We start from the raw sequence: 25,736 nt of genomic DNA on the forward strand, positions 1-25,736 counted from the left end.
TCGTCATTGCAAAACAAAGCGTGTGCAGCTTCGATTTTTTCAGCACTCATAGTATTTATCCAACTAGGCAAGCCTCGTTCGATAAACGTAAGACTCGTGCTGAAAAAATCATGTTTTTGCAACTTGTTGCACAAACTACTAATATGCAACCCATTTGAGTTGCATAATGTTCATTAAAGCACCGATGTCATTGGTATGGAAAAGTAAGCCGTTTTATAGCTCAAATGCCAACTGTAAACCAGGTTTATTGATCAGGAATTGCAAAAATGAAGTTGTTCTAATTAAAAAAAAAAACAAATGTGGATGTGCAGATTTTTGCTCATGACTTCCGACCACACGAAACACTGTGCGACCCCATAATTATATGCAACAAATTAATCCGACCAGTACCAAGAACGAGAGCTGCTCTGTTGTGAACGAAGTATTTAGCTTATTGGCGTATGAATGCGTTTTTTTTTCAAGTGCAACTGGCCTGTTGGTTCGCGAAAGCCAATCAGCAGCACTAGAATATGGTCAGCGATTGGTATCTCGGGGGTCCGCCCGGCACCCGGCGATCGAAATTGGCGCAATAATGATTTCGATTCATAAAAGCTGCCCACAAGAGGGGTTTGCAAGAAACCACCACCACCACCATCATCAGCAACAGCGTGGAGGCAATGTCGTTTCACTTGAGAGAACATTTGGAGGACTGTGGCGGTTCCATCGGATACGCCATTTGGTGCGAGCTGAACTCTTGGCTCTGTAATTTATGGCAGGTGGACAGTTTATTGCACTTCACGCTAAAAGGGTGCAATTGGTCATTGGGAAATTCCTCTGCACGATGCTTCTTAGATATTTGTGTAACAAATTGGTGTTGATGAGAGTGCAAAGTGGGTGCTTAGTAGATCAAAGGTCGTGAAGTGGTTTCAGTTTAATAATCGTGCAGGAAGGTTTGTTTGAGAAAAAATACTCTGTAGTCACGAGAAGGCATCATAGGGGTTAATTATAAGAGTACTCATTCAGCATACTTTCAAGCGACCCGAGAGTGCGATGAAGGCCAGCATTAAGGGTTTTGCGTCTTGATGCGGAAGCGTATGGCAAATCAAGAAGATTAATTAGATTCACTTTATTGATTGATGGTAACTTTGTATTATTCTATTACAAGTGTTATAAAAAATTATTTTGATAGGCAAAATTGTACTAAAATTCATATGAGCATAACTTCCACTTCCATAGCTGAAACGACTTTTGACTAAAAATAATTGACCTCTCCCGTCAAAAATTCTTTCTCGTTTAATCATCTCAGTCGATTCTTTAGCTTGATTAAAGTCAACTTTCCCGAAAAACCCATATTTATAAAACCTCTTTTTTTTTTTCAAAAATCGAATACAAAAACCGAAAAAGTGCTGCACGTATGAACCGTCCTGAAAAATTCACCCGATGTTCGTTTAAAGTCAAGCAAACATTCGGCCAATATTGAAAAATAGCACTTTTTAGATTTTATTTTTTAAATTTTAAAAATACTTAGAGGCGTAAATAAATATAGGCTCTTAGGAAAAGTTGATCTTAAATTAAATAAAGAATCGATTGAGCAAATGAAAATTTTTGACTGGAAAGGTCAATTGCTTTTGGAATGATTTCGAGAATTCCTGGTAAGAATGTTTTGGTTATTCCGTCTGGAATCCACTGGAGAATTTTTCCTGGAATTAATTTGAAAACGCATTATACATTCTTTTAGGATTATATTTGAAAATTTTGGTTTTTGGAATTTCTTGAAGGATTCCGTTTGGAAATACTTTGGGACCAACTACCTAAAAGCCCATGAGGGACCCCCAAACATTAATTTATGAACGCACGGAATTTGATTGATCTTTTAATGTAGACAAAAGCACGCAATTAAAAGTATAAGAGAGTAGTAAACAATAGCAGATTAAAAATATTTAAATTATGAGCCCGGTGGATTTTAAATCTTTTTTAAGTGCATTTAAAAACTAATCTGAAATCAATCTTTTTGACATTTTGCTTTATAAATAAGACAGAAGTTTTACGACCGTGATCAATTTTTAAATTTAATTCCAATGGCATATCGTTCTCGATACTACTCATAGAGAGCGTGTGTCACAACCTGGCGATAACTTTCAGATTCTAACCTTTCCCATTGCTTTCACAAACGCTGCATCCTTCAATAAAAATTGATCACGGTCGTAAAACTTCTGTCTTATTTATAAAGCAAAATGCCAAAAAAGGTTGACTTCAGATAAGCTTTTAAATGCACTTTCAAAAGATTGTTTTTTTTTTCATAACAGGCCCAGCACCCTATTTGTTTAAGAATTGTCAAAAGATTATTATGATCATAACATTGAATTCGCGCTTAACTTTTCAAAAGGTTCAACGCAATCAACTTAACAACATGAAAGCTATTGATTGCAGTATTCAAATTAATTCATGAGAAAAATGTTACTTAGGTCTTTTTGAAAAGTTAAGCGAGAATTAGCTTTCCCCAAGCACCCATTACTTCTCTTGCCTTTATTTGATTTTACATACAGAACAACTCCTAATCAATCAACTTTTTGTGGCACTCGTGTAACGCAACACTTTCCGAACGAAATCATTACAATTTCATCTTATAATTGCACCCTTTAACTCCGATCTGAGGTTGATTTCCTGCATTCGATCTCGACTCTGATCTTTCCAATCAACGCCGCTGCAACTGGTCGCACGATCCGCAGTTATTATTACGTATGCTAATTATAAACCGGTCGAACTATCGTCGGACGTCAAGGCCACTAACGGATGAAACTCGCATATTTGCCTATTAACCGACGACGTGGCCTATACCGACCCGCCCGCTGCTGCTGGTTGCGGCTCGCCCAAAGCCTCCCTCTTGTCCGGCCGCACCCTTGACATTCGGCGCTTTTTGCCCTCAATCAGCATCATCCGCGCTGATAGTGGCTCCTGCGCGAAAGGTTAGAGAATGTTTTGAATGTTTATATCACACATGGGGGCAAAGCTGAGACGATCGGTTTATTACGCTGTTTATCCTCTGTTTATGGTCGGTCAGCGCAGCGCAGAGTAATTATGAGAATAATTGCACTCCATTGCACTGCGGTAACAGATGAAGATTTGACGCAGAGTTTCCCAATGTTTGATTAGTTGGAAATCCTCTAATAATCATTTTTTATCTTTACTTTCAAATTCTGGATTTGTCAACGGTCAAGAATACTTTGAATATCTTCGTATTAATGCAACGATCTAGGAATCTTATGATTGAATTCTTAGCTAACGATTTTAATTCCAAAATGTGACACAGCAGCATCATTTATTGATTTGTATTCAGACTGTGGGTTGGTTAGCATCATTTTGCTCAGTCCATGGCCACTGTTTGTAAAGCAGTATACGAAGGGTGAGTAAACTTTCTTCTATAGTCACAGGGTCATTCATAGAACATTGGTTGTCAGTCAACATCTCAGCTAAGATCATGGTCAGCTACTTCGTGATGCAACTGGTCCTTGTTATCCGAATTCTATCTGATAATGATTGGATCATCCTTGTGCGCGTTGCCATGGTCTGAAACGTTGCTCTAAGGGGCGTGAATTGGCGGAAGGAAGTGATCACAGAACCAATTGCGCAAAAGCTAGTCGATTGAATACTAGACAGTGCTCGGTCTTCTCAAAAGAAATAGGAGTGATCCAAGTGGAAGTAGATCGTTCTCTGAATAGTGAATAATGCCAAGCAAGAAGAAAGAGATATGAGTGATGAGTAGGCAAAAGTAAGAAGTAAGATAAGTGAAAAGAGAAAAACCCAGATCAATCCACCTAGCGTTGGTGGTGCCTTTCTCGCGCATTAAAAAAATAGAAAAACACATAAGAGAGGTCGAAATAGCACTTTAGGGGGATAGATTTTACTTTTTCCATCAATTCATATGCATTTGCGGTCATTTGAATGCATTGCTGCAAACTTTGAAAAAAAAATTTTTTTTTCGTTTTTGAATTTTTTTCCCAAGGGGGGACCCTTGGTAGAAAAACAATGTTTTTTCAATAACTTTGGAACGCAATGACCGATCGAGCCAATTTTCAATAGGAAACAACTAGACCGCAATCCGCGTCGACTGCAACTTGTTGCGAGCAAATCGAATAATGCTAAGTACCAAAAAGTGTGTCTCACATTTTTGTACACACACACACACACACATACATACACACATACAGACATCACCTCAATTCGTCGAGCTGAGTCGATTGGTATATAACACTATGGGTCTCCGAGCCTTCTATCAAAAGTTCGGTTTTGGAGTGATCCTATAGCCTTTACGTATACTTTGTATACGAGAAAGGCAAAAAAGAACAGTGAGGAATTGATCCTTTTTCCTCTCGTCTTTCCTTTTCCTTCTAGTTTATTGTTTCCTTCCTCCTTAATACTTCTTCTTTCTTTTTTAATCTGTCCTTCTTTTTCTTCCTTTTCCTATTTTCTTCTTTTTTGTACTTTAGTTTCATCCTTATTTTCTCTTTCTTCATCTTTTATCAATCCTCTAAAATTGTAACCGTTCGGTTCCATTTGAAGCTTGTAGCTCCACCACAAGTTATGACTTTTCCTATTTTCCCGTAACAAAATCCCTCACATCCTTTTCAAGAGTAACACTGAAAAGATGATACTCTCTTTTCGGCATGGCAGCTGAGTTGTCATGTCTCATTCTCATCCGTCACTGTCAGTGAAAGGGCAAGATTGTCGAGCAGTTTGAGCCAGGGACAAAACATTACTTGGTCCTTTATAACTGACTACTAGATGGAGTGTAGGTAAAATGTCGAATAGGGTGCGTATCAAAACGGCATCTAAAAAAATCAGATATGCAAATAATGATTTTCCGAATCCTATAAAAACGGGATGCTAGAATGAAAAGTTCTCTTTTCGTTTGTGATCCTGGACCGGTTAGTAGTGCGCGCGTGTGTAAACTAGTCGTGAAGAATTGAGGTTAGATTGAATTTACCTCATTGTGCTGTGGAAATTTTAATATTTAAAGCTTCTTTTTCTTAAAAATAGGTTGTCTAAAAAAACTATTACTATGTTAGTTGCTGTGTTAGTTAAAAATTGTTAGTACGTTAAAAATCAAAATAAGGGTTAGTTTTGTTAAAATTATGGTTCGTGTTAAAAACTAATGTCTAATTAATTAATAGCTATGCTGAAGTACTGCCTGTGATAAAATTATATTAGAACAACCTACACACAAACAGAACAACAAGAAAAAGGTAAATTTTAATAGTGACAACAAATGAACAGAAAGGGAATTTAGGTGACGTCACGGGGTCTAATACGGTTGGTAGGTCCAGAGTGGACCTTTTTCTTTTATTCACCAGCAAAACCAATCGGCGGTTAGACGGACAGTCTGGTCGCACATGCACTATGGTCAGGAGAAAAACGCCGAAAAGGGAATTCCGGTAGCTATCGTGTGAGACGTGTCGAGTCCACACCGAACCAATGCTGTTTTCCGCCATCTTTCTCAACAACAATGAGTATCACCCTAAACCGGAGGCAATCGTCACCCTACGTCGATCGATCGTCCACTTCTGAGCCATGGGAGCTCGAAAACTATGCCGCTCTCTGGATGCTCAACGATCTGGCGAATGGACGATTCAGCCTCACCGCACCGACGACTTCCAAGGAACGTCGGTCATGGAAGTTCGACCAAACGCCGAAACCAACATTCAGGCCCGTCGACCATCAGAGTCACCGAGATCATCCAGTTCCAACAACCAACAACTCAAAGCGCAAGTACCCCTATAAATGTGACGTCACAATAAACATTGTATAGTTAAAAATGCCTCTACCTTATAACTAATGAGTGAAAGTTGCCCAGAATATTGATGTTTCCTTAGCTTTTGATGTTTGTTTCGTATTCCGGGCTCACCAAGGAGCCATCAAGCCTCGTCGGTCTGTGATCCAATGGAAAGTAGAAACCTTGGATTTCCTAGCACTTATCGGTATGGTCTGTTTTATTACTTCCCCTCTTCCCGTTTAACGTGTACTCCATCTGGTCAACAATTCGATTCCTAAGCGTTCCTGTACAGATAGTAGTGTCCCTTAACTGAACGGTAGCGTAGTGAGAATGAGCTATCAATCACAATGAACGACCCTGAAGATCCTGAACCCAAAGTCAGAAGGAGGTCTTGTTTCAAAATTATCCTTCTTCTTCCTTCTTTTTTCAAGATAATCAGCCCGTTGGTCAATTCCACTGACGTGCAATTGAGGGAGTTTTTACAAAACTCATGTGGAACATGTTTGGGGGATTCTTAAAAAGGGAGGGTATTCGCCACGTTGCAACGCGTTGTAACAGAACTTCCAGCTGTTGAATAATTTGTCAGGGCTTCCAGGTCTCATTGGCCACAAGCAATTGGATCACTATACCATTGTAGACGAGAGAGGTGTCATCTGCGAACAGAGCCAGATTTTCTCCTTCTGGAGGTTAAACAGTACACACTTAGTTCAATCAAAGTTAACTTAAAGTACACACTTAAAAGTACACACTTAATTTTTTACCGGGATATCAGCAATTTGTTGAACTTGTACCGAGATTCACACAGCCGAGCCCCAGCAAACGTGTTTTTGCCGATATTTCTGTCAAAATTGCTGAAAATGAGCAAATTATTTGCCGAAAACCAGCTAACAAACGTTATTTTTGCCGGGATATCAGTTTTTATTTTGCTGCACAATAGGCTTTGCGGATTTTTCCGAACTGCAGAAATAAAAACTGAGTGTGTAGGGCCCGAAAAGGGAAGGCTGATGGAATGATAACCTTTGAGAGAGGGAAGATCCTTCCCAGGATTCCGGATTAGGATGACTTTGGCTTACTTCTGGAACAATGAGAAGTATCTACGACACAGGCACTGATAAAAGACCAGCGACATGTTTGAGCTCAAGATTCAGGATTTTGTCGAAGCCTGGGACCTTCATGTTTACCCAAATACCAAATACCCCTGGGGGTTCTTTCGCCAGTCTCAGGGGGTACCTCGGACAAAAATGCGCAGTGTAAGAAAATTCCTTTATTGATAAAGTTTTAAAAGGGACACGGCAGGTATTTTTGTCTGTTCGTCATAGTCTCGAAAACCAATAAAAAGGACGCTTTTTTGTAAAACTCATACGTACCAAATCGTAAGCTCAGGAGAAACGTTCTGCTATAGTGGAGTTCTAGCAAATGTACGTTGCTTTCGATGGTTTTAGCCTCTACGACGATGGACGGAAATATCTGCAGTGTCCCTAATTGTTTAAATTTGGATTCAAAAACTTTTCATTGCCCTTTAAATGCACGCAAATCCAATCTGCAAATTAAATTGTTAAACTTGCCTAGCACAACCAGCACAGTGCATGAAGGGCTGTAGCACCAAAAAGGTTAAACTAAACCAACAAAGAAAAACCCAGATCAATCCACCTAGCGTTGGTGGTGCCTTTCTCGCGCATTAAATAAATAGAAAAACACATAAGAGAGGTCGAAATAGCACTTTAGGGGGATAGATTTTACTTTTTCCATTAATTCATATGCATTTGCGGTCATTTGAATGCATTGCTGCAAACTTTGAAAAAAACATTTTTTTTCGTTTTTGAATTTTTTTTCCCAAGGGGGGACCCTTGGCAGAAAAACAATGTTTTTTCAATAACTTTGGAACGCAATGACCGATCGGGCCAATTTTCAATAGGAAACAACTAGACCGCAATCCGCGTCGATTGCAACTTGTTGCGAGCAAATCGAATAATGCTAAGTACCAAAAAGTGTGTCTCACATTTTTGTACACACACACACATACATACACACATACAGACATCACCTCAATTCGTCGAGCTGAGTCGATTGGTATATAACACTATGGGTCTCCGAGCCTTCTATCAAAAGTTCGGTTTTGGAGTGATCCTATAGCCTTTACGTATACTTTGTATACGAGAAAGGCAAAAACAAATTTTAAATATGGGATCCATGTTAGGAAAATATTGATATGCTAAGAATATGCATCTGATCTAAAAATCATCTCCATTTGAGAGGCTTGAAGGATTTTTTTTCCTAAAAGCTAAGAAGCTCCGTTGCAAGAAGCTTTAATGCCCCCTTCATAGCGGATTATAAGCCTTCTTTCAAGAGGCTTGAAAGAATAATTTAAAAGGGCCTTTTAAAAGCCTCGGTGGACTCCTTTCAAAAGACTCGGAAGACTCCTTTCAAGTGTCTCAGAAGCCCCCTTTCAAGAGGCTCGGAACCCTCCTTTCATAAGGCTTGACCTCCTTTCGAAATAAACGGAAGCCTTCTTCCAAGAAGCTCGAAAGTCCCATCCAAACGCCTCAGAGACCTCCTCTGAAGATACTCGGAAGTCTCCTTTCAAAATGCTCAAAAGTCATAAAACTCGAAAATTCCTTTAAAGAGGCTCGGAAGCCTCCTTTCAAGAGGCTCGGAAGCCTCCTTTCAAGAGGCTCGGAAGCCTCCTTTCAAGAGGCTCGGAAGCCTCCTTTCAAGAGGCTCGGAAGCCTCCTTTCAAGAGGCTTGGAAGCCTCCTTCCAAGAGGCTCGGAAGCCTCCTTCCAAGAGGCTCGGAAGCCTCCTTCCAAGAGGCTCGGAAGCCTCCTTCCAAGAGGCTCGGAAGCCTCCTTCCAAGAGGCTCGGAAGCCCCCTCCAAGAGGCTCGGAAGCCTCCTCCAAGGGGCTCGGCAGCCTCCTTTCAAGAGGCCCGGAAACCTCCTTCCAAGAGGCCTGGAAGCCTCCTTTCAAGAGGCTCGGAAGCCTCCTTTCAAGAGGTTCGGAAGCCTCCTTTCAAGAGGTTCGGAAGCCTCCTTTCAAGAGGTTCGGAAGCCTCCTTTCAAGAGGCTTGGAAGCCTCCTTCCAAGAGGCTTGGAAGCCTCTTTTCAAGAGGCTCGGAAGCCTCTTTTCAAGAGGCTCGGAAGCCTCCTTTCAAGCAAGAGGCCAGGAAGCCTCCTTTCAAGCAAGAGGCCAGGAAGCCTCCTTTCAAGAGGCTCAGAAGCCTCCTTCAAGAGGCTCAAGCCTCCTTCAAGAGGCTCGGAAGCCTCCTTTCAAGAGGCCTGGAAGCCTCCTTTCAAGAGGCTCGGAAGCCTCCTTTCAAGAGGCCTGGAAGCCTCCTTTCAAGAGGCTCAGCCTCCTTTCAAGAGGCTCAGGAAGCCTCCTTTCAAGAGGCTCAGCCTCCTTTCAAGAGGCTCAGGAAGCCTCCTTTCAAGAGGCTCAGGCCTCCTTTCAAGAGGCTCAGGAAGCCTCCTTTCAAGAGGCTCAGGCCTCCTTTCAAGAGGCCTGGAAGCCTCCTTTCAAGAGGCTCGGAAGCCTCCTTTCAAGAGCTCAGGCCTCCTTTCAAGAGGCTCGGAAGCCTCCTTTCAAGAGGCTCAGAAGCCTCCTTTCAAGAGGCTCAGGCCTCCTTTCAAGAGGCTCAGGAAGCCTCCTTTCAAGAGGCTCAGAAGCCTCCTTTCAAGAGGCTCAGAAGCCTCCTTTCAAGAGGCTCAGAGCCTCCTTTCAAGAGGCTCTGGAAGCCTCCTTTCAAGAGGCTCAGAGCCTCCTTCAAGAGGCTCGAAGCCTCCTTTCAAGAGGCTCGGAAGCCTCCTTTCAAGAGGCTCAAGCCTCCTTTCAAGAGGCTCGGAAGCCTCCTTTCAAGAGGCTCGGAAGCCTCCTTTCAAGAGGCTCCAGCCTCCTTTCAAGAGGCTCAAGCCTCCTTTCAAGAGGCCTGGAAGCCTCCTTTCAAGAGGCTCAGCCTCCTTTCAAGAGGCTCAGAGCCTCCTTTCAAGAGCTCAGAAGCCTCCTTTCAAGAGGCTCCGAAGCCTCCTTTCAAGATGCTCAGTAGTCTCCTTTCAAGACGCCCGGAAGCCTCCTTTCAAGAGGCTCCGAAGCCTCCTTTCAAGAGGCTCGGAAGCCTCCATTCAAGAGGCTCAGGAAGCCTCCTTCAAGAGGCTCAAGCCTCCTTTCAAGAGGCTCAGAAGCCTCCTTCAAGAGGCTCGGAAGCCTCCTTCAAGAGGCCTGGAAGCCTCCTTTCAAGAGGCTCAAGCCTCCTTTCAAGAGGCTCAGCCTCCTTTCAAGAGGCTCAGGCCTCCTTTCAAGAGGCCTGGAAGCCTCCTTTCAAGAGGCTCCAGCCTCCTTTCAAGAAGCCCCGAAGCCTCCTTTCAAGAGGCCCGGAAGCCTCCTTTCAAGAGGCCCGGAAGCCTTCTTCCAAGAGGCCTGGAAGCCTCCTTCCAAAAGGTCCGGAAACCTCCTTTCAAGAGGCTTGAAAGCCTCCTTCCAAGAGGCCTCGGAAGCCTCCTTCCAAGAGGCTTGGAAGCCTCCTTTCAAGAGGCCTGGAAGCCTCTTTCAAGAGGCTCGAAGCCTCCTTTCAAGATGCTCGGAAGCCTCCTTTCAAGAGGCCCGGAAGCCTCCTTCAAGAAGCTCGGATGCCTCCTTTCAAGAGGCTCAGAGCCTCCTTTCAAGAGGCTCAGGAAGCCTCCTTTCAAGAGGCTCAGGAAGCCTCCTTTCAAGAGGCCCAAGCCTCCTTTCAAGAGGCTCAGAAGCCTCCTTTCAAGAGGCCCGGAAGCCTCCTTTCAAGAGGCTCAGGAAGCCTCCTTTCAAGAGGCTCAAGCCTCCTTTCAAGAGGCTCGGAAGCCTCCTTTCAAGAGGCTCAGAAGCCTCCTTTCAAGAGGCTCAGCCTCCTTTCAAGAGGCTCGGAAGCCTCCTTTCAAGAGGCTCAGGCCTCCTTTCAAGAGGCCTGGAAGCCTCCTTCAAGAGGCCTGGAAGCCTCCTTTCAAGAGGCTCAGGAAGCCTCCTTTCAAGAGGCCTGGAAGCCTCCTTTCAAGAGGCTCAGGAAGCCTCCTTCAAGAGGCTCAGAGCCTCCTTTCAAGAGGCTCAGAAGCCTCCTTTCAAGAGGCTCGGAAGCCTCCTTTCAAGAGGCTCAGAAGCCTCCTTTCAAGAGGCTGGAAGCCTCCTTTCAAGAGGCCTGGAAGCCTCCTTTCAAGAGGCTCAGAAGCCTCCTTTCAAGAGGCCTGGAAGCCTCCTTCAAGAGGCTGGAAGCCTCCTTTCAAGAGGCTCGGAAGACTCCTTCCAAGAGGCCTGGATGCCTCCTTCCAAGAGGCTCGGAAGCCTCCTCCAAGAGGCTCGGAAGCCTCCTTCCAAGAGGCCCGGAAGCCTCCTTCCAAGAGGCCTGGAAGACTTCTTCCAAGAGGCTCGGATGCCTCCTTCCAAGAGGCCTGGAAGCCTCCTTCCAAGAGGCCTCAAGCCTCCTTCCAAGAGGCCTGGAAGCCTCCTTCCAAGAGGCTCGGAAGCCTCCTTCCAAGAGGCTCAGAAGCCTCCTTCCAAGAGGCCTGGAAGCCTCCTTCCAAGAGGCTCAAGCCTCCTTCCAAGAGGCTCGGAAGCCTCCTTCCAAGAGGCTCAGGAAGACTCCTTCCAAGAGGCTCAGATGCCTCCTTCCAAGAGGCTGGAAGCCTCCTTTCAAGAGGCTCGGAAGCCTCCATTCAAGAGGCTCGGAAGCCTCCTTCCAAGAGGCTCGGAAGCCTCCTTTCAAGAGGCTCGGAAGCCTCCATTCAAGAGGCTCGGAAGTCTCCATTCAAGAGGCTCGGAAGCCTTCATTCAAGAGGCTCGGCAGCCTTCTTTCAAGAGGGTCGGAAGCCTCTTTTCAAGAGGCCTGGAAGCCTCCTTTCAAGAGGCTCGGAAGCCTCCTTTCAAGAGGCTCGGAGCCTCCTTTCAAGAGGCTCGGAAGCCTCCTTTCAAGAGGCTCGGAAGCCTCCTTTCAAGAGGCTCGGAAGCCTCCTTCCAAGAGGCTCGGAAGCCTCCTTCCAAGAGGCTCGGAAGCCTCCTTCCAAGAGGCTCGGATGCCTCCTTCCAAGAGGCTCGGAAGCCTCCTTCCAAGAGGCTCGGAAGCCTCCTTCCAAGAGGCTCGGAAGCCTCCTTCCAAGAGGCTCGGAAGCCTCCTTCCAAGAGGCTCGGAAGCCTCCTTCCAAGAGGCTCGGAAGCCTCCTTCCAAGAGGCTCGGAAGCCTCCTTTCGGGCTCAGGATCGTGTAGTGACCTTCCTCCATAGCGTGGCATTCAGGTCGCCGGCAATGATGTACTGATTTTGCCTCCGCGTTAGATTGACGATGTCTCTCCGAAGGGCGGCCAATCGTGTAGTGACCTTCCATCGGTGGCTTCAGCTTGAGTTGGGCTTGCGTGTGATTGTGCAGATAGAGGTGGTAACTTTGACACCGATGGCAGGGCCAGTTGATGGTTTAGCGAAGAGCGAAGGCCACAACAGTCGAGCATCAGTTCGAAGAAAGAAGAAAGTTCGGGATGTAGAAGCTCACCTCCGGTTTTAGGTGCGTTTCGGTGATGGACGCTACGTCTATTTCTCTCTCCTCCAGGAAATCCTTCAGCTCGATGCTTTTGCTCTTGAGCGAGCAAGTGTTCCAGTTGACCAGGCCCATACTAGCAACCATTTTCAATGCTGAACATTTCAAGAGTGAAGACCTGGTCGAAAGGGGTTTTGCAACCTCGCAGCCTAGTGGTGAGCTGTGAGAAGATCGGCATCAGTTGGTCCCGGGTGTAGAGCGGAACAGATTCGTTCGGTGGAAAAGCTCCGTTTTCCGGCTGCCGACGGAATCCAAGAGACGGAAGCGGGGCCCACTCGCAGAAGGAAGGAGCCGATGGTATTGGAACATCAACCGAAGCAAATGCTGCTGCCAGTCGCTTGCGCTATTGTAACGGTGCACACTGCACTATGGTCCAGGATACAGATTTACGCGGAAAGATGAATTTTACGTCAAAACTATATTTTTTTTTGAAAAAAACTGTAGTTCTACAAAATTGTTCGAAATAGTAAGGCCATCATTATGGTTCTACCAAAAAATAGGGTGGCCCATCATATAAAAAAAAATTAGAAAATATTTTTTTATTTCTCAGAATATTGACATGTTATGTTCTACAAAGTTGTAGCGCAGCTTATTCCAATCAATTTTGCTAAAAAAACTTTTTCTGTAGCTCTGAAGTTGGCTGATTTAGAGCAATTTTACCTAATTGGATTAGGGTGTACCTCAAAAAAACAGTATTTTTTATCTACTTTTTTTGTTTCAGATTTCTCGAAAAAGTCGTCTTCAGGTGACTTTTAGAGCTCAAAAAATGCAACTTTTGATGGGTAAATATGCTCAATATCTTTTTCCGATCAAAAGTTATAATCGTTTTTCTGTCAAAATTACATTTTTTTCATAAGTTGATATCTCCGGTTAGGGCAGACCAAAAAAATATGTTTGCACGGCATCTAAAAGAGAAATTAATATTCTTCATTATGTCAAAAAATTGGGGATATGTTATTTTTTTATCTCAAGTTTCACCAATTTTACTAAAATCATGCTTTTTCAAATAAATTGATATAACTCGACAACGGAAGAAGATACAGACGATATTCTTAAAGCAAAACACGCGTTTTGAAAAGCCCCAAAAGTCTTCAGAAGGTGACATCCGTGAAAAATAAAAAATGAAATGAGCAGATCATAAATCTTGTTTTTTGAGGGACACCCTAATCCTAGTAAGTAAAATTACTCTAAACAAGTGAGCTTAAGAGCTACATAAAAAGTTTATATAGCAAAGTTGATTGGAAAAAGCTGCGCTACAACTTTGTAAAATATTTTACATCAATATTCCGCAAAATAAAAAAAATGAAAATTTTACTTTTCTATAAAATGGCCCACCCTATTTTTCGGTAACTCTATAATAAGGGCCCAAGTATCCAGAACAACTTTGTAGAACAAATTTTGTTTCTTAAACGTATGCTTCAGACCGAAAATGCATCTTTTCTCGTAAATCTTGCAATACGATGATAATGATAAAACTTATAAAAAGTGTTAGAGCTGTAGATTTTTTATTTTTCATTTCTCACGAATGTCATCTTGGGGCTTTTTAAAACGCGTGTTTTGCTATAAGAATATCGTCTGTATCTTTTTCCGTTGTCGAGTTATATTCATTTATTTGAAAAAACATGATTTTAGTAAAATTGGTAAAACTTGAGATAAAAAAATAACATATCCCCAATTTTTTGACATAATAAAGAACATTAATTTATCTTTCGAATGCCGTGTAAACATATTTTTTTGGTCTGCCCTAACCGGAGATATCAACTTATGAAAAAAAAATGTAATTTTGACAGATAAACGATTATAACTTTTGATTGGAAAAGGATATTGCGCATGTTTACCCATCAAAAGTTTTTGAGCTCTAAAAGTCACTTGAAGACGACTTTTTCGAGAAATCTAAAACAAAAAAAGTAGATCAAAAATACTGTTTTTTGAGGTACACCCTAATCCAATTAGGTAAAATTGCTCTAAATCAGCCAACTTAAGAGCTACAGAAAAAGTTTTTTTTTAGCAAAATTGATTGGAATAAGCTACGCTACAACTTTGTAGAACATAACATGTCAATATTCCGAGAAATAAAAAAAATATTTTCTAATTTTTTTTATATGATGGGCCACCCTATTTTTTGTTAAAACCATAATGATGGCCTTACTATTTCGAACAATTTTGTAGAACAACAGTTTTTTCTAAAAAATATAGTTTTGGCGTAAAATTCATCTTTCCGCGTAAATCTGTATCCTGGACCATAGTGCACTGGTTCAAGAGTCCCCAAAACGTGCGATTTTTAGTTTCGGCCTTAAAACTGCATCTCCCTCTTCGAATGACCATGATTCTCTCCTTAGGACAGAGAATAAGGACTGTTCAGTATGTAAAAAGGACACTTTGTACTGTCGATGAATTATAACCCTTAATCTTTTTAGAAATCTGTTTTTTTCGTTGAATATATCATCTGACTTTTTAGAAATGAAATCCAATTATCAACGAAACAATTTTACATGTCAATTTATTTTATTTTACAAACCATAAATTTTGCTTATGAAAAAATCTGTTGGGAACCTTATGTTTACTCGAAATTCGAGAAGCTAAGGCGTTGACCCGAGACGGCAACTTTTCGGCCCAAAAGGCCAAAAGCACCAACCAGACGCAATGCGCCGGGCTGCAAGAGGGTACCAGTTGGCCGATTCTATCGGCAAAGGGACCAAAAATCCTTAGCAGCTGATCAGTAGGGCAAAACGGTCGGGCGCATCTTGACCAGCAAAGAAAAGTAAGAACAGAGGCGAGACCTTGATGGTGAAAACTGATTTCCGTTATGAGGTTTTTCTTAATCGGTAAATTTTACTCATATTTAATTTGGTATGTCTTCTTCATTTTAAATGACAGCATCCGTACTCTAGCTGATCTAGCAAAAAATAGGATCCCTAGAAACATAACAATCTAGAAAACTACATGGAACTAGATGAGGTGGATAAGACAACCTTGAAAGAATTTTGAAACTCGCTTAGAAGACGCCTGGGAGCTTGCTGTTTGAAATCATGATTGAGTATAATGATTTCTTGATCGCAGTATTGGACATGTTAACCAAGAACATGTAGGTCACATCATGCAATTAGGTTCAAGTTTCCCATAATACAAGTTCCACATAAATATTTGCACATTTGTTCATTTACTCAATAAAATGGATGAGATAATATTTGCGTAAAAAGTTTAGTCACGAGCTGAATTATCGCACAAATGTACCATGCGTCTCCATATGCTTTTATGCAACCCATCGTTTCCCCTAAGTGGGACATTTTGCCCGAAAAACACTCATGGGACATTCAGATTTCATAATAACTTAGATTATCGTAATACAGTCGCCTCTCCAAATTTCGATATTGAAGGGACCATCGAGATAAGGAGAGATTGAGGAATAGAAAGAAAATTGAAATGGGTACTAGATTTAAAAAATTTCGTTGCTATGAAAAACGACAACAAAACAAATGTCATTTCCTGTTGTTGGTATGTTTGTTATTGTCCAAAGATGGTCTAGTAGTCTAAAAATTTGAACATATCGACATAAGGAGAGAGAATCCTTAAGGACACTCCTGACGGAATCCAATTTTCAAAGTACTCGCGTTTTCAAGGGCACACCATTCGATACGGAAGCAACGCACAACTGTCATTTTTATTGTTTCAGCTTTGCTGCGTCGCAGCATGCGTGAAAAAATAAGAATTCGTGCATAACAAAGTGTTTCAATTAAAACTCCATGTAACGAGTTTTCGGAATCCAAGCCTGTTCGGGATTTGAATCAAAACGGTACAAATTGATCGTTCGTCTTGGATAGTGTAGAATAAGAAGAATGAGACTAACGCTGTTCCCTTTGGCATGTCTTGTATGTTCCATCATTTAGGAACCACTATATGAAAGTGCAAGAGTGTACAGCAAAATCGTTTTGCCGGAGCAAATCATCCTCTTAAAATGTTGTAATAGCAGGTCATCAGCACCATTAAATGTCTAGCAACGGAGTACTTCAAGGTCGGCTTTTATACAGTCCATCTTATGTCATTTCTGATGCGATTAGACAGCAGTTTCATTAGCACTGCCGCATAAGCACTTTTTCCTCAGCTCCAAATTGTAAAAATGGAGCAACAAACACTTTGTCGCCGCCGAAAAGTGTCGAATGATTAATGCCCGCTCGTTAACGCCCGTAGATTACGATGCTCTTAATATGCCGGAAGCCTGTTCTACCTCCGAAACACGATGACCGAAGAAAACCTGCATTGCAACTATCTCGACAACCAAGCGAGCATTGTTTTGCGTAAGGTAAAAAAATAAGTGAATGACGACAAGCAAATCGCGAACTTATCTGGTTGCGAGTTGTTGCACAATCCGGGCTTAGTCACACGTCTCGAGAACTGGACCCGCCAGACAGCATTATGCAAGTCCTCTCATCTTCCTCCTAATGATTATCATAAAAGCGATTTGCAGCCTCAATTGAACCCGGCTCGAGCCCTCCAGATAGCCGCCGGTCGCTTGGAACGAGGCGTCGGAATAGGCTGTGTATGCTTTTGGCGAACAACAATCGGTGGGAAGCTGCACGAGAGGGATCAAGAGAAAGGTCAGCCTCCGGGGGAATACGGCGATGATGATGTGATGGGGCTTACCTTCTTCGTCGTCACATATCACGAAACGAGGTTAATTGTGGTGTGGATTTGGTGGCACTCGCATAGTCGTCATCATCTTCGCCGCGATGCGCGCGATATGTGCTTGCGTGCGCAATACACAGTTCGCAGTCTTCGTGGTTTTGAATTAGAGGCGCCTGTTGTGGCTCACTGGTAGTAGCAGGAGGCTCGGTTTAAGGGTGAACTATGTGGCTATGATAGCTGGGAACCGGTTCGTGGTTCGAATGGCAGCTGTATTCATGGGTTCATTTATCATTTCATGGAATTGGATTTGAATGGCAGTAGTTGTTCGAGGGATAATAGAGCTATTCAGTTGGCACATTTGTAATAAATTCTACGATCTAATGATGTTTATTGAGCAGTTATTGTGATTTATTGATCAGACATTTCAAAGGTTTGCGCAGGTCATTACCAATTTCGTGGCATATTGTATTAAGTAATCGCTACAGTGCAGCAGCAAGAAAGAATAATTTTTATGCAATATTATAGAACATTTACGATTTGATATAAAATAATCAACAAATAATCAGATCTTAATGTTAAAGCACTAACATTTTATTTTCCCTCAATATGATAACTCGTTATATGAAGAGACTATTTAGTAGATTGAGAGTTCGACTGCTTATGTCAAACTATTTGCGACGTTATAGCTTTTCAGTTTGGATATTTTTAGAACACCCGTTTCAAATTTGTTCCAACGTATTGGCAAGTTTTTGTTGTCAGAATGAAAAGCCGAAACCTCGCAAATAGTTGAAGTTATATTACATATTGAATTCACTTTATCAACATTCTGGCTTCAGCTAGAGTCAGAAGGTTCATCTTGAGCGTTTGTTTACTAAAAGGTGCGGCTCAAACGGATCAAACAGCGAATAGAATACGGCGAATACGGTTAGGTAGCTCACCAAAGCCTTTTGAATGCCACGATGAATTGAGAGAGAACAAAAAGAAAACGGAGATGGACTTTGATTGATGTGAGTGATTGAAGCGAGTGAGCTTTGAAGGTTGGAGTCAAAGTTACAGCAATTCAAGAAGTTCGATGCGGGAGCGTGGGGTAAAGGCATCTGTCATCACTGCGATCTGTGGAACTATTATTCGACCGCACAGAGAAAAAAACGAACTAACTACCTGAATACCGAGCAGGGACACGATCAAACGCGCGCCAATAGATTCACTATTCGATCACACGAAGCAGAACTATACAGGATCGTGCGGAGTGTCTAAGAACCAAGCAAGAACGCGATAAATAGTAACAACTACTTTCGCTGTCCCTCGACGAGAAAAAAATCACGACATACATGTTCGTAGGCATACGCAAACGGGGAAGGGTCATTTGGCCGAAACCATAGGCCGAACAATCCATTAGGCAGAAACCCATCTGGCCGAAAGTCATTGACCCTTTCGGCCAAACGACCCTTTCGGCCAAATGACCTTTTCGGCCAAATGACTCTTTAGGTCAAGTGACCCTTTCGGCCAAATGACCCTTTTGGCCAAATAACACTTTCCGCCTAATGACTCTTTCGGCCAAACGACCCTTTCGGCCGAATGATTCTTTCGGTCTAATGACCCTTTCGGCCAAATGACCCTTTTGGCCAAATGACACTTTCGGCCAAATAACTCTTTTGGTCAAATGACACTTTCGGCCTAATGACCTTTTCGGCTAAATGATCCTTTCGGCTAAATGATCCTTTCGGCCAAATGACCCATACGGCCAAAAAACCCTTTCGGCTAAACGACCCTTTCGGCCAAATAACCCATTCGGCCAAATGACCCTTTCGGCCAATCGACCCTTTCGGCCAAATTACCCTTTCGGCCAGATGACCTTCTCGGCCAAACGACCCATTCGGCCAAATGACTTTCGGCCAAATGGTCTGTTTGACCAAATTGTATATTCGGCCAAACAACTTTCGGCCTAGTGGCTTTCGGCCAAATTACCCTTTCGGCCGAACGACTCTTTCGATCAAATGACCTTTTCGGCCAAATGACCCTTTTGGCCAAATGACCCTTTCGGCCAAACGGCCATTTCGGCCAAATGTCCTTTTGGACCAAATGACCCTTTTGGCCAAACGTCCCTTTCGGCCAAGTAACCCATTGAGCCTAATAGTCTGTTCGGCCAAATGGTATATTCGGCCGAACAACTTTCGGCCTAGTGGCATTCGGCCAAATGGCCGTTTTGGCCAAACGTCCCTTTCGATCAAATGACCTTTCGGCCAAATGACCCTTCCGGCCGAATGACCCTCTCGGCCAAATGACCCTTTCGGCCAAATGACCATTTCGGCCAAATGACTTTCGGCCAAGTGACCCATTCGGCCAAATGACTTTCGGCCTAATGGTCTGTTCGGCCAAATGGTATATTCGGCAAAACAAATTTCGGCCTAGTGGCATTCGGCCAAACGGCTTTCGACCGAATGGGTTTCGGCCAAGGGACCCTTCCCCGTTACACCTACGACCGCACTTTATCGTTCTACGTTCGGGCACATTCTCCTGGCTATGTTTTCGGTGGTAGTGTTCATTCCGCATTCCTCTAACATCGCACTCCTCTCCGCTTCAAACCTGGAACTTGTGAACAGGATGTGTTAAGCCGTTTCTGTCACATCTGAGCATTGCGGACCGGCGGAAATTGCTGCATGTCCGTACCAGTCAAGCATCCGTGTCCTGTTAAGAACTGGGTCAAGTCAATGCTTAGCTCTCCATGAGGTCTGCTAATCCATTGCAACACACTCGCTCTGCCGGGCTGCGAAATGGTGAGTTGACATCTGGGTAGGAGCGACCTACACAGCTCTGGTCCTCACAAGTTCCAATCTCACGTTTCCACGGGTCTTCCGATGACAATCGACCGCCAGCTAAGGGCACTGTTGTCCTTTTGACATCAGCTAGAGTGAGGGGGTGCGACCAAAGGGACCATCGTCCCTAACCCCTAAGCCCAAGGCGTTATGCGACCCGTGCCGAGGGGATGCATGGCCAGGGGGATGAAATAATGAGCTAGGCCTCTAACGGAGCCTGTGGTGTACCTGGGCACCCTCCACAGTAATTGTCCCTTAGCGCGTCATGCTGGGCTCTGGCGTGGTGGACCTCTTTTCCCGAGCAACTCGTGGGACCAAAATAGTAGTGTAGGCGACAACCCCTTCGCAAAAGGTGGGTTGTTCAGGTCTCCGCCTAGGAGGCCAGAGGCAATAGTCGGCAGCTCAGTGCGCAGCGCCAGCGTGGGTCACTTAACCTTCCTCTCGGCTAAAAAAACGCCGGTAGAGGTTATTGACGGCCCATGGCTTGTGGAGGCGATGAACCGCAAACGCGATGGGCTTTCGGCCTTCGAGGTGGCGACGGAACAGCTGGACGCCATCATCGACTTTGCGTCATCGAAGCATAATATCAGTAAGGAACTCAAGAGGAGCTTGCTGAAACTTCGAAAGTCGATGTTGGACGCCAAGCTGGAGAGGGCGGTCGGGACGGCCAAGTCTAAACCCGTGAAATCCGTGGAGTCGAGGTCTACCCAGACTGAGGCCCAAGGATTCGCGGACTCGGGCAAGGTCGAATCGACCGAGGGCGTGCCAGCGAAAACGGTGGTGCCAAAGTCTACCCAGACTGAGGCTCAAGTATTCGCGGGCACGTCGGGGGTGACTGCTCCAACGGAGCAGACACAAAAACGGGGGAGACAGTCTCCAGGGGATGAGCTCCCTGGGAGCCGCTCCAAAACGCGGAGGGTTACTACCCCGAACAAGGGTAGTGGGGCTGGGTTGCTGAACCCCGGCCAGGTACCTCCAAACCTGGAAAGGTCCGTCCACCCAGAAAAGACGGTGGTATGGGGTTACGGCAGGCTGAGAGCTCTCAGCCGCCCCAGACCAGGGAAATAGAGGGGGATGACGCCTCCTGGACCCTGGTCAAGAACAAGAGGAAATCGAAGACGTCAAGGGTCGAAACGAAGGCCCAGGCGAATGAGGGTAGCAAGAAGTCTAGGGTAGGCGCCACTCGCTTCAGGGGCGATGCCCTAGTCATCACGGCGGACGAGGCCAAGTACTCGGACGTCTTGAAGGCGATGAGGAGTGACGTCAAGCTCGGTGAACTCGGCGCCGACGTACGTCGAATAAGACGTACCCGGATGGGCGAGATGATCCTCGAGCTGAAGCGGGGCGTCTCGCAAAAGGAGGTGAATCTAAGGGTTAAAGACCTGGACGAGATCACCGAAGTCGAAGAGCTCGTCACGGCACTGCGGCGACAGTGTGAAGTGGAGACGCCCACCGCAGCCGTTCGGCTACGGAAAGGTCCGGCAGGGACGCAGGTAGCATTGGTTTGGTTATCTGCAGTGGTACCTCCAAGGTAGTCAAATTAGGGAGCGTCAAGGTGGGAAGGTCGGTGTGCCCTGTGGGCATATACGAGCAACCCGAAGTTTGCTTCAATTGCCTGGAACCGGGGCACAAGCAATGGGACTGCAAAGGCCCTGACAGAAGCAATCTCTGCCGACGCTGCGGATTAGAGGGACATAAGGCACAATGCTGCACGAACCCTCCCAATTGTTTGATTTGTTCCAGCAAAGCTGTGAACAGCAAGCACCCCATGGGGGGTTCGATGTGCCCGGCGTTTAAGCGTGCTGCAAAATCACAGTGCAGGTAACGCAGCTGGCTTGCTCGGCCTCGCCCGAGTGTTTGGTGTGCGCAGGTTTAGAGGAAACGGCGGAGCACGTGTTGTTCGTGTGGGCACGTTCTCGCGCAATGCGGAGGATGTGTAAAGATGAAGTTGGCTGGAATGCCGTTTTATCAGCTATCGCCCAAATCGTCTCGGAGATACATAGAGGGTTGCGCGTGGACTCAAGGATGGCTAGTTCAGGCGCAAATAAGAGGTGGTCCAAGGGATCGGTTTCATGGGTCATACCGGTGGTCATGCTCTGTGGTCGAACTCGAACAAGTGGCCGCGCGAAGAACAACATGGTATCGTCGCTTTCGCGGCGTCGGTCAACCGTGCGGGTTCCGAGCCCGAGGACGGAAAGGGGTCCTCGTCAAGGCTGGGGCAGGCGTAGGCACCGCGTCGGCAAGTCCCTCTGTGTGTTGGCGAATAGACCCTATCGCAGAAAGGTCAATTTGGGGTGCACGCGGCATCATCATTCTTGATACCAGTCGTGCAGAGGGAAGCAGGCGCGAAGTCGACCCTTCCCACCTTCCGAGGACGTGGGGCGTGGTAAGGCCACCTGGAAAGCCGACAACGCGCTGGCACGATACCATGGTTTTCTTCTAAAAAAGCGAGTCACGATGTTCGGTGCTGCAAGGACACGCAGCTAACCTCGAGGGTGCGTTGTGCACTGGCCCCCCTTTGATGCATTACTTTCTGGTTGTACCGAAGGGACTATGGGCTTGGCGGCAATGGAAACGGTTTAGCGGGTCGGAGATGTAGTCCTGCCTCCCTCGTTTGCTGTTGGAGATTGTCCCTAACCCCGCACTTCCTGGACAACCCAGGATGTCTGTTGAGCAGATTCCCCCTCCATTGCTTAGGAAGAAAAAAAATCACTCGCTCTGCCATTTTACTACAGTTGCTGCCGCGATTTTCTTTCGGGATTATCTGACCTCTGATGGTGTAGCACTCCACGGCTGAAGCTATTGGGCTAAAAATCTCGCTAATAAAGACAAAAAACTCAAGCGTTTCACGGTAATATATCGATTAATAAACTCGATTTGCCGAGTCAAGTACGAGACACTGAAGACGACCACACAGTTGTGGTCGAAATGCGTATCTGCAAAGATATCGAAATAATTGGTGGAATTAAATGGAGAGTACAAAACTCGTCTTAGACGGTTGAATACGTTCCACTAAACAGAGCTTAAAATATTTTGTCTGAGTATGGAACTGATATGTATAGCGTAACAATAGAATTAGATAGATGAACTTTCCTCAGGTTTGAACGATTTTTATTTTGGTTAAACTTTTCCATTCAGCTTAAACAAGAAACATGAACTATATTTAATGTTCCTCGAACATCATTTGGGGCTTCCAGGAAGCTCCTTGTTTCGTCACCGCAGATCGATTTCATACACCCAATAAGCCACTAAATACCGAAAAATTAGCAATCAAATCACGTCATCCGATCAGCATCGTTACCCGTCTAAAATAGTGGCAGTCCTCCGTAGATCACTACTGCGCACGGCGTGAAATCTAGCGTAACCGACACAGCTCTTTAGTGTAGCTTCCAAGCGACGAACCCTGTACCGTCCATAAAATGGAACAATTAAAGTGTGATCTTCTGCGGTTTCCTCAACAATAATCGGCACTCGATTTGGATCAACAGCAATAAATGTCGGCAGCAAAGTAAATGCCCCGTTGTAACAAATCAATTTTTCTATTTGAAAAATCTTGGCTTGCTCATAATCAATTGAAATTGGCAACAGTGAATTAAGTATAAATGCCGCAGTAATTATCAACGAAATTTATAAATATTTTAATGTTTTTTCTATGCTATTGGGTTTTTACATAATTTGAATTTTTGACATTTTTATTCAATACAAAATCTATATCATGAAGCGTAAATATTTTAGTTCTGATCGCCGGGTAATCTCGTTGCATTCGACATCATCCATTTTAGTACCATGAATGGCAGAAACATCTGTCAAATCTGTCCGCACTGTGTGGCTGTGGCAATAGTTAGATGCAGAAACTTACAATGTTGTCCGCTGACACGTAACTGCCATGCGGCCGGCAACCTGGCGCGTGCGATTATTGTTGCAATTATTAGCGCACATTAGTGGCGGCACTTGTTCTTCTGAATTAACGCGTGAAAATCTCTCGATGTCGTCGTCGCCGTAATGAGCGGCTTAAACGGCCTGACATGCATGACTTTCGGCTAGATGTAGTTTGACAAATTTGTTTCCTGGTTGCGATGTGCTGTACAACACTGCATGCACATACGCTTCAAAATGTTACCATTCTGGACCGAAAGAGTGGAATAGTTACGATCAAGCGGTGCACGTACAGAGATTTTACATCTCGAGTGCCGCCTTCGAACGTTGTGACTCAGATCCGAATCAACCTACACGAGTAGACAAGTTGCACGGAGCAGATTTGTTGCCCAACCGGTTGCGATAACCATTTTCAGAACTTTTACTTTCGATTGGTGGCGTAGCCAGGATATGTCTTTCAGTACTAGAATGGTCTTATAATATATTTTTGAAAAAAGGGGGCCTTTAAGGATTGCTAAAGAATTGTAAATGGGCGTCGGATTGTTTTATAATAGATGTCTTATTAGTCTCATTCAAAAGTGCTCATGACAAAGTAGTTTTAATTTTCAGCGATTGATTAGGTATGGGGCCCTCCTTAGCCGTGCCGTAAGACGCGTGACTACAAAGCAAGACCATGCTGAGGGTGGCTGGGTTCGATTCCCGGTGCCAGTCTAGACAATTTTCGGATTGGAAAATTGTCTCGACTTCCCTGGGCATAAAAGTATCATTGTGTTAGCCTCATTGATAAACGAATGGATAATTGGTAACTTGGCTTAGAAACCTCGCAGTTAATAACTGTAGAAGTGCTTGATGAACACTTAGCTGCGAGGCGGCTCTGTTCCAGTGTGGGGATGTAATGCCAATAAGAGGTTTGATTAGGGTCTACAGATTAAGCCTAAAAAGCTCGCTTATATAGAACACATAAATGGTCGATTAGAAGTAAATCGGTACGCTCCCCACACATCACCAGTGCTCATCTGTGCTAATGTGCAACTTTCAATAGTTTTATGTTGTCAAAAGGGGAAATCGACGATTTATTCTCACGCTCTTTTATATATAAGAGCGCGTGAGAGTAAATCGTCGATTTCCCCTCTTGAGAAAAAATGTTGAAAAGGCAGTTTTATTGAAAGCTTAAGGACATAGTTGGAAGAGTACCACGATGGCAGTCAATATGGCACCGGACCTTCTACGGGTCAACCCCACACCCCCCGCACTCCTCTCCCACCAACATTCGAATTCATCGAACAGCTTCGAACAAAAGTTTAATATTCAAATTACTAACCTGTTCACAGCATATTTATTCACTTCCCGTGATAATGAACATGTTTCTTCAAAGAGTCCTATGTATTTCGGCTCGAATAATATCATAAATCAGCGGTTCGTGCCAATTTATTAGCCGTTCGCGATTTGGTGGGTTTATCACTGCACTTCACTTCTTCTCAAAGGGCACTGAAAAAATCAAGTTTTTACTCACTTCTCCGCACATGAGCAGCCCAAAATGTTGATGGAATGCAAATTAAACATCACTTTTCGAAATCAGTCACTTGTTCAAACCGAAAACTTAATATAAACTGCTATTTTTGCCCGAAAAAAAACGATTAAAAACTGATCGCGGAGCGAATGTAAACAACAGCACCGGCACCAGCAAACTAATAACTAGGGTGGTTCAAAAAATAATTTTGCTCTGCCACGCTCAGTCGAATATGATTTATAGTTTGGGTGTCATCCGATGGTTTCGGCTGGTTTGAATAGAAGCTTACCGTGCACAGGTCGTTTCAGGTTTGTATGACAGTTGATATGGCGAGCTTGAATTTAACATTATTCTGATTCTGGCACTCCGTCATTGGGCGATGGCGAGGGGGGAGACCATATGACTGGAAGAAATATTCAAGAGCTTTAACTCCATAGACAATCCATATTGGATGGTCGTTCCAATAGTTAGGAGTCGATTTTAATCGAGGTTGCGAATCTTTAGCATGATAATTGGGCTTCTCAGAAGGTATCAGTGAAACGTGCAATTCAACAAAATATGTACCCAGAATTTGTCTGTGATATCTGTCGCACCAGGGGCAGATACTTCTAGTCTAGTCTA

General features: G+C 44.3%; 1 long non-coding RNA gene across 2 annotated transcripts; it reads left to right on the forward strand.

The window, feature by feature from the left end:
• The first annotated feature begins 4,519 nt into the window (after positions 1-4,519).
• Positions 4,520-5,792, forward strand: LOC134211660 (uncharacterized). 2 transcript variants are annotated; one of them, XR_009979064.1, is made up of 4 exons: positions 4,520-4,947; positions 5,017-5,093; positions 5,151-5,222; positions 5,298-5,792. It is a non-coding gene; the product is annotated as an uncharacterized LOC134211660 (long non-coding RNA). The 2 variants fall into 2 exon arrangements; XR_009979065.1 differs by having other exon boundaries at positions 5,304-5,792.
• The last annotated feature ends 19,944 nt before the right edge of the window (positions 5,793-25,736 follow it).

Source organism: Armigeres subalbatus, chromosome 1 (assembly GCF_024139115.2).
Source record: "Armigeres subalbatus isolate Guangzhou_Male chromosome 1, GZ_Asu_2, whole genome shotgun sequence".
Taxonomy (NCBI): domain Eukaryota; kingdom Metazoa; phylum Arthropoda; class Insecta; order Diptera; family Culicidae; genus Armigeres; species Armigeres subalbatus.